The sequence below is a fragment of the Nematolebias whitei genome, chromosome 6 (genome assembly GCF_014905685.2).
Source record: "Nematolebias whitei isolate Nwh7 chromosome 6, NemWhi1, whole genome shotgun sequence".
Lineage (NCBI taxonomy): Eukaryota > Metazoa > Chordata > Actinopteri > Cyprinodontiformes > Rivulidae > Nematolebias > Nematolebias whitei.
The window spans coordinates 51,227,502-51,237,514 of NC_056503.1; positions in this window are offsets into that span (position 1 = coordinate 51,227,502).

Below are 10,013 nucleotides of genomic sequence, written 5' to 3' on the forward strand. Positions count from 1 at the left end.
GAACTCTCATCTTGAACAAGCATGAAGGCGACAGTGGAAAGAAAAACTCCCTCATGAGGAAGAAACCTTTAGCAGAACCAGGATCAGGACAAGAGGACCATCTGCTTCGACCGGCTGGGTTTGGTAGGAATAGATACACAATGGCAGGTCAAGAATCATGTTTGGTAGGAATAGATACACAATGGCAGGTCAAGAATCATGTTTGGTAGGAATAGATACACAATGGCAGGTCAAGAATCATGTTAAGATAGAAATAGTATCAAATGAAATGAGGTCAGTTTGTCCTCTAGTAGTCTAAGTCTATAGTAGCATAACAAGCCAACCCTAACTATAGGATTTATCAACAAGGAAAGTCTTAATCCCAGTAGCTATGTTCACATGGACATAAGTAATCGGATTAAATGGCCATTCGAAATAAAAATGTGTTGTAAACACCCCATTCAGATTATTCTTTGTTGCTTCAGCTCAATCAGAAAGAATTTGTAATCAGAATGAGACGGTGGTTTTAGAGTTATGGTGCCATTTTTAATTGGACCTCAGGGATGATTTGTTCAGCCATGGCACCCTTCAAATGATTTGCCAGTAGTTTTCCTGACTTTTCTCCATGTATGTAAAATGTGGATTTACTTTTCAGAAATAATTGTTCTATTGAGTGTGTGGTCAATAAGTCAAACTTAGTTTTGAGTTCTAATGGTTGTTTTTTTTTGTACAGATTAGGGCATTTGTTTTGAGCATATTGTGTATCAATTTATTTTATCTGCTGGGCTAAATCAGTTCTTTCTTTTTGAGATGTTTGCCTCAGCCGGGCGGTATATGAGATGCCTTGCCCCCTAAGATAGGCTTTAAGGGTGTCCCAAACGGTTGACAGTGGGATCCCAGGAGTTCTGTTAATGGATAGAAAGAAGGTGATTTCTTTCTCTATAAATGTGACAAAACCTCTGTTTGAGAGCAACGTTGACTTGAATCTTCTTCTTCACTTCTAATGTGAGTCTCCTGCAGAAAAGCAATGTCTGTGTTTAATCGTTTTAAATGAGAAAGCACCTTCCTTCTCTTAACGGGGTGGTTCAAACCTTTGACGTTCCAGCTTGACGACACCAACTGACCACTCATATTACTAATCATTTGTATAAAAAAATAGGTAATACAGTCGAATGTGTGGATGGCTGTGCAGTTCTTGGCAAAGTGAAAGAAAAGATAAGTTAATGGCAGTGATGGAACTAGTCTCAGATAATCAGAATATGGGCGGAGTCCTGCTCAGCTGTTCGTCACCTCAAGTAAACAAGAGTCTAGTGTAAACATAAACAAAGCCAGTGCGGAAACAGCGCGTTGCTCATCAGTCAAAAGAAAAGTCAAGTATTACTTGCGCTGTGAAGTCTGAGGTAAGGTGTCCATGTACTTCTGCGCCTCCTCCACAGCGCCCAGCCACCTCCTGGGTCCATCAGGTAAAGTCACACGGAGTCGAGCAGGAAAAAGCTTGAGACATTTTAATATACAATTTCATTAAAGAAATGTTTTATGGAGGTTAGGTGTGCGATAGTAGGCAACAAAAGTTAATGCAGAGGGCTTGGTAGTGCTAAGAAGTAAGTTTTAACCAGAGCACTGGCAAAACACAAGTACTCCATCTCACGACCACACCCCATAAACCGTGTTTTGCTTTTAATCAGCCTAAAAACACATTGTGGCCATTTAAGAAAATTATATTTGACAATAATATGTGTTTGGCATTGCTCTCAGCTACCAACAAACCAAATATCAGTTTAATAACTCTAAAAATGGCTTATTTATGGTGTTTTTCTTTTTAGCTCAGGTGGCCATCTTGGACTTTAGATTTGCAATTTGTCTTTCAGGGATTGTTCTCAGCTACCAATACACAACAATTCAGCTGAACAGCTCTAAAAACAGCTAAGTTATAGCCATATGAAATTATTTTCAGATGCCATCTTGCATTTTTAGATTTAAATTCAGAATGTGTTGACCAAGGCTGTTGACTACCACCACACCACATTTGAGTTCAATATCTTTTAAATCAATCAAACCTTTATTTCAGACACATACATGGTCCACAAAAACAGGCAAAAACAAAAAGACACAATAAAAACAGAATGTTCATCCATTGCCATATAAATGAAGGCACCAGTGATTCCACAGAGTAGAAAAGAACCCAACGGAGCTTTGTACGGGGTTGGTCAGAGTATAAATGTTGCTACGTGTATTTACAGAGTCTGTTAGCCTACACATACATAACTGTACATATGATTTTGACGCGCAGCAGCACAAGTTAGTACATCGGCATTTACAAACATCTAACTGGCAATACTCCATCGTGGCACCTTAAGCAGCAAACTCATGCCATCATTGTTCGCCAGCTGAAGTTTATGCATCCTGCTTTTTCTGTAATGAGCCACAGGTGGGCAGTGCACACTGGAGTACATTATGCTTTAAAGAGTGCAGATTTTACAGATACTGAGCACATAGAGAACTTCCCAAGAAGCATTTTAGCTTGTACATATTGCATAAAACGCTGCCTGCAAATGTCCCTAACATCGGACAGGTTAGCGGTTATGTAATGTCCTAAGTATTTCACCTCCTCACTGACTTGGAGGATGCTGCCAGACAGAGCGATCAGGGAAAGATAGTTCAGTGTCCTCTTTGCTCCTCACAATCACGAGGTTACTCTTTTTGCATATATTAATATCAAAGTCCAGTCCTTCCTGAGAGCAAACCCTTAGCTGTTGCTGCAGACCGGCACTATATGGACAAAAGATTACAAGATCGTCAGCATACCTCAGGTGGTTGATGGTTCTATTGCCAACCCGTCAGCCAGTCCTACACTGACTCAACAGCTTAGATAAATCATCCACATATGCATTAAAGAAGCTAGGAGACAAAATGCTGCCTTGTCGCACACCATTACCCACATAAAAAGAAGATGATACAGATTTTCCCCATTTGACAGACATGGACTGGTGAGCATACCAATACACTAAGATTCTTAATAAATATTTCGGAACTCCTGTATCGTGCAATTTATAAAACACTTTTCCATAATTTACATGATCAAACGCTTTATAGGCATCAATAAAACACATAAAAATTATGGCCTATTGTATAAATCCAAGACTTCCTCGAGAACAAACATGCACAGATCAGTGGCACGGTTTGGTTTGAAGCCGAACTGATTATCAGATGTCACAATAAACTTCTCCATTCTATTTAGCATAGCCCTCTCCAAGACCTTTGATAAAGTACTGGCCAGAGGTCGATAGCTGTCTTTGCTATTTATTTTGCCAGCCTTATTTTTTTACAATAGGCACTAAAATAACTAACAACATAAAGTTTGGTAAAATGCCATGGATTAAAAACCCAGTGAAACAAATGGCTAACAAAGGAAACAGTTTTCTGTTTGCAAATGTTAAGTGCTCTGCAGATTTCTTATCCGCACCACATGCCTTATTATTTTTCAGTTTTGTAACAATATCCATAACTTCTTGTGCAGAAATAATAACATCTTCATGTTTGTCTATGTTGTCTAGTACAAAGGGATTATTTTTACTACAGTTAAACAACTCATGATCATGTTTCTTCCATAGGTGAATAACGTTGTCTGGTCCGTTTGCAGCATCAGTGTTTGTTGGCAAAGAAGTTTTTAGATTATTGACTCTTTTAATTTCTTTCCAAAATTCAGTAGGACTGTTATGTTGTAATTTCATTGCAAGTGACTCAGATTTAAGTGTGTTTTCATTCCTCTTAATAAATCGTAAAACATTTAAAATGAGCAGTTTCCTGTTTGTTATAGTCTAATACGGGACCGTGTTTGCCTGATTCAGCCCAACAGTTTAAAAGCCCTTCTGGCCTCAACATGAAGCTCATTTGCATATTCATTCCACCCTGGCTTGGCTTGGTGCTTTTTAGTTTTGTACAAACACCTACTTGGGATAAGAAGGGATTCTATCACTTCCTCATACAGTGAGCACAACTCTGTGCCATGTTGCACATTTTTACAGTTTGTCAGAACATCTCACTGCACTTTTTGGAAAAACAATATGATTCAACAAGATTTCATACTGGGTGTAGTAGAGATTAAGCTCCTGCTCAGTTAGATTGTCCCAATTTATTTTCCCTTCTTGCATGTTATTTTTCACTGGCTAAAGGGCTGGTAAATTGTCCACATCTATATTCATCCATCCATCCATTCTCTTCCACTTATCTGGGATTGGGTCGTGGGGGTAGCAGCCTAAGTAGGGAGGCCCAGACTTTCCTCTCCTCAGCCACTTGGTCCAGCTCCTCCGGGGGAATCCCAGGGCGTTCCCAGGCCAGCTGAGAAACATAGTCCCTCCAGCGTGTCCTGGGTCTTCCTCTGGGTCTCCTCCCAGTGGGACATGTCCAGAACACCTCACCAGGGAGGCGTCCAGGAGGCATCCTAAACAGATGCCCAAGCCACCTCAACTGGCTCCTCTTGACGTGGAGAAGCAGCGGCTCTACTCTGAGTCCCTCCTGGATGACCGAGCTTCTCACCCTATCTCTAAGGGAGAGCCCAGACACTCAACTCATTTCAGCCGCCTGTATCCGAGATTTCCTTCTTTCGGTCACAACTCGAAGCTCGTGACCATAGATGAGGGTAGAAATGTAGATTGACGGGTAAATTGAGAGCTTTGCCTTTTGACTCAGCTCTCTCTTCACCACGACGGACCGGTACAGCGCCCGCTTCACTGCAGATGCTGCACCTATCCGCCTATCGATCTCACGCTCCATATCTATAGACACAGGAAAAGGAACAAGATCAAATGTTGCAAATTCATACTTAATCCTGATGGCCTTTAAAAAGTTATGTGCATCCTCCGTGCAGATACAGTGGTCTAACCACGATGTGTGCCACGCTTCACTAATGTAACTGTAACTATCTACAGTCAAGTGCACTTCACTGGAGAGGATCAACTCATTATTGGAACAAAACCACTAAGTGATTTGCAAATAAGGATTTACAATCTGTCACGTCAGCATATTACCCATGATAAAAAAAAATAATAATAATAAATAAGAACAAGTGGATGGATTGTCCTGGATAAATGACACAACAAATGCCAGCCCATTAAGATATTCATCTTTATTCTCAGGACTTTCATAAGGTATATATATTCAGTATAATTAACTTTTTATTCCCGCAGCGGAACTCGATTCCTATAACCCAGTCAGCATCCAGTTTAATCACTTTAATCAGCTGATTGTACCTTTTATGCCACAACATTGCAACGCCCCCCAGAAATTCTGCCCCGCACTAACTCAGTGCTACAGATTCACCTGCACCATAAAAGTCTTCATGCAGTGAGTTGAGTCTTTCCAAGTCCTTTTTAGATTAAAAAAGTCTCTTGAACACACAAACATCATGTTTCCAAGAAGTTTATCCACCACAAGACGGTATAATTTATCCGCCTCTGTATGTCCCATGTACAACTCACACACAATGTTCATTTACGTAGGGGAGGTTTGTTCCGTGCTAGGGCACGGCTCTTCTCCTGAAGCGTCAGGTGTAATCACAGATGCAGGGTGCTGCAACTCAGCCTCGTCTCCTGGCCCGAATGCAACACTATCCCTGTTAGCCCTGGGTTTGCAGGCCTCAAAATAATGATGGACATAAGACCCCGCTGGCCACAGCTGTGGGTCGTACATTTCATTACACTCTGCTGTGACCTGGATTGAGCTCAATCTACTAGGATTGGAGTCAGTTTTCTGGCACGTTGCACGCTTTTCCAGTTTTTCAGACAGACAAGAGGACAGTGTGCCAGCATCAAGCTCAGCAGAGAATCGAGTTGCAAACACACTCACCAGTTTGGTTCTGATCACTGCCATGTTGTTCTTGACTCCAGTGCCAGATGTTTCAACCTTTTTCCACTGCTACTTTTTGGGATGTGTGTCCACTCACCTGCCATTGTGCTGCATTGCTGCGTTTGGAGGCCGTGTTTGCCTTTGAACTGCTTTCTTCACAACAGTTCTCCATGCTTCAGACGGGACAGCAAGTCCTCACTCTCTCCCAGTGGCTCTGGCGCTGGCCCCGCCCATGCCCCTGCTGCCCATGTCTTCGCCCATGCCTCTGTCTGCACAAGTGCAGCCACTCCATCCCTTCGCCCAGGTGGGCCACAGAAGCTCTCAGTAGCAATCCACCGATGACCCATAGCTGCTCCATTTGCACCAAGGTTTTCATTCACACCTGCTTGAGTCTCCATAGCCTCTCTCAGACTCAAGATCTCCCTGCTCAGCTGCTCCACTCGGATGAGCAGAGCTGAGGCGTCCATGCTGCCAAACCCAACAGGTGGTCGCTCATCCAGGTAAAGTGAGACCAACCTGGGAATGCTCTCTCCATATTCATTAAGCACCTTTAGGCAGTCTTTATTGTTATCAGTGTTCTTTTGGGAGCCTTTGAGCCTGATGCAGCATATAGTACAAAGTAAGCACTTGGTGTCAAACAATTTCTCATCTGAGTTGATTGAAGAGTCCAACAATAAAATTTCATCTTGTGACAGAGTTCTCATTTTGATGAGAAAAAAGACGAAATGATTACTCATTTTTTCCCTTTTAGCTATGGTAGCCATCTTGGATTTTTAATTTGCATCAGGAATGTATAACAACTCGCTCTGATCTACAAATTTCAGCTCAATATCTCAAAGAATGATTGAGTTAGTCAATTTTGTGTTTTCAGAGTTAGCTGTGGCAGCCGTTTTGATCCACAATGGCTTCAAATGTCAATCAGTGTTTTGTTCATAGAACTCTTCCCTCTAGGTCATGTGACCTCACCGTGGCAGAGGATGTGAAGAGTTCTGTCAGTGTTTTTCAATGAGAAAAATGGTGTATTTGTTTTCAAATTACATCACCATGGTAACTGGCAATGCCAATAAAAGTAATGGCACATATCCCGGTGCCGAGCCGGTCGTTTTGATATAACATTTGTGGGGGTGCACGTAGCAGTTCAGGCCACATTAAAGTTGAAGGAAGAGTAAGACCCTTTTCAGGTGGAAAATATTAAGTGCTGACTTTCTAGGCAGTCCCCAAAAATCATAAGGTTCATGAATATTGTTAATTGTGAAGTCATTTTTTTCAGTATTGCAGCTGCTGTTTAGGATGAAGACTGATCTGAGTCTCAGATTTCAGGAGAAATGGTCGTGGCACTTTTTGGATACCACAACACAGAGACACTGGAGTTGCTGACCTAAGCCACAGTATACTGTACTGATTCATGTGTTTCTTACTTGACCTGAAAAGAATACTTGAATATAGAATGTTCTTTTTGTGCATGACTGGTATGTCAGGTGTTTTTGCTGTATTCAATATGATTTTATTTTCCATTTAAACACTGTATTTGATATACACCTTGATCGTTTCTTGCAACCATCTATCAATTGCTTGATGGATGGATGAATTCAAAACTTGTTTTAGTGTTCATCTATACATCAGCAGCCATGTATTTTTTCCACTTTGCAAAAGTCATATCAGCCTCAGTGGAAGCAGTGGAAACATTCCCAGTTAAGTGTCGCCCTCCTTCTGCTAGTTTTCTGTTTCCATCTTCCTCATTCTCACACCCTCGCTTCCAATTCACCATTATTAGTGCCTCCAATACTCCAGAGGGCAAACAAACTTTTTAAAAAATTCCCCGTAACCCACCAAGCATAGCCCATTTTCTTCTCCATGCAATTAACTACACCAACATTTACAATAATATGATTACAGACACTTTGGCAAAGTCAGAGGGGGAACGTAGGACATATTAGGTATCAGCAAGGGGTTGATCGTAATGGTCGTGTTTCCTGGAGACTCACATTTTCTTTTGCACACAATAGTGAGAGCTACTAAATTCTCTTCAGGCAGTAAAAACCAATGCACTGGAACCATGATAACAAACACAGGCAGACACTTTCTATCTTGTCTCCCTCTTTTTATTTGCTTTACTTTGGGGCCTAGTTGTTTTCCCTTTCTTTCCTCTGTACCCATCTTAACGCTCCACCCGCTCACACACCCTGTCCCCAATACACCCCTCAATTAATTAAGTCTTTCACGGCCATGTAATTAGGAACATTAGCGAGTCATAAACTTGTCACAAGACTTAGAAATATAGGCTGGCCCTCAGCAATTTGTTTGTAATTCCTTTTTTCATTAGACAACAGCCCCATAGGGTCCCATAGATCCTCCCAGGGTCCTCAGTGTTCCCTGCTCACAGCCGCGACAGGCTGGATGAGATGCGCTCTTGCTGGACTAAGAGTGGGATAAAATGGTGGCCATGCTGGCTGGCTGGTTGGCGCCCTGTCTGTTGCACGCCAAACAACACTTCAAGAACTAGACACAGATCGCTGCTGCTTCAAAGCATGCTTCTCAGTCTGTCTTTAATATCCTGTAAAACGTAGATGCCCAACAAAAGACTCTAAATAAGTAAAACACTTTGCATCCCTTGAAGGAATGCATTTCATCGGCCACCTTTCATAAGAATTTTAATTAAAGATGGCAGAAGAAGGAGCTGAGCTGTAAGGCAAAGCTCTCTGTTACCGGTCAGTCTGTGTTCTTACCCTCACCTATGCCAAATGGTAAATGGACTGTACTTATATAGCACCTTTCTATCTTGTTTCAAGATACTCAAAGTGCTTTACACTACAAGTTGTGTCTTCATTTACCCGTTCATACAGCTCTATACTAGATCGCTACAAAGCTAATTGAACAAATCATTCTAAAGAGACTAATCAGAGCTGGTCATGAACTCTGGGTAGTGATGGAAAGAATTCCTGAAATAGTATTTTTTTAGATGGATGGATGGATGGATGGATGGATACCCTTCCCACACTCTTCTAATGTTCTAAACTATTAAACCTACATCATTTAAACAACATACATAGAGTACTGTACATGTAGCTACTAAATTTTACTTACCAGCTCTGCAAAACACAGCAGCAGCTCTCATTCTGGTCCAGCTCGGTTTGTTTCTGCAGACTTGCCTTGCATCCACAATCGATCTTCTAATCTCTTAAACTACTCATTTTAACAATATACTTATACCATACCATTTTATTTATAGAGCACTTAAATTTACCCTTTATTTATGCAGGTAGTCTCATTGAGCCATGAGAACTCCTTTTAAAGAGAGACCTGTTTAGGGAGCAGATGGTGGGGGTTAAGGACCTTGCTCATGGGCCCAGAGTGGGGCGAATGAGGGTGGGGGCAGGTGTGGGTGCTTCACCTACCCCACCCACATTTTTGATGTTGTCGGTACCGGGGCGTGAACCAGCGCTCTTCCATCCATTTACTTCTGCTTATCCGGGGTTGGGTCGTAGGGGCAGCAGCATAAGTAGAGAGGCCCAGACTTCTCTCTTCCCAGCCACTTGGGCAGCTCCTCCAGGGGAACCCCAGATGTTCCCAGGCCAGCTGAGGAACATAGTCCCTCCAGCGTGTCCTGGGTCTTCCTCTGGGTCTCCTCCCGGTGGGACGTGTCTGAAACACCTCACAATTTATCGTATAAAAAAATAAAAGATAAATTATTAGTCAAGCTATCCTGATTCATGCTCAACAATCCAGGTAAAAGATCTAGCAAAGTTCAGTCAGGTCCTCTGGATGTTTTCTTTTTCTTGAAACGTGTCATATTTCATCCAAAAGACTTCATCAGTCTGAGGAGCTACAACAACCTTAGTCTTATAAAAAGAAACTTCTCATAGTTGGTCAACTAGTTTGATGATGCTCAGATGGTTTCTGTAGTCCTCACTCTCCCATGCCAAGTTTTTTGAGGTAGCCTTGGCAAAAGTGGTTCAAAACATCCTGATCCATGATCAATAATCCAGGTAGAAAAATCCAATAAAGTAAAGTCAAAGACTTGAAGTCAACTTAAGTCTTTGACTTTACTTTAAGTTGACTTAACATTGTTGGATGGATGGATGAATGAATGGATGGTTGGATGGATGGCTGGATGGATGCTGGGTGGATGGATGGATGGCTGGCTGGATGGATGGATGGATGGATGTTTGTATGGATGTTTAGATGGATGA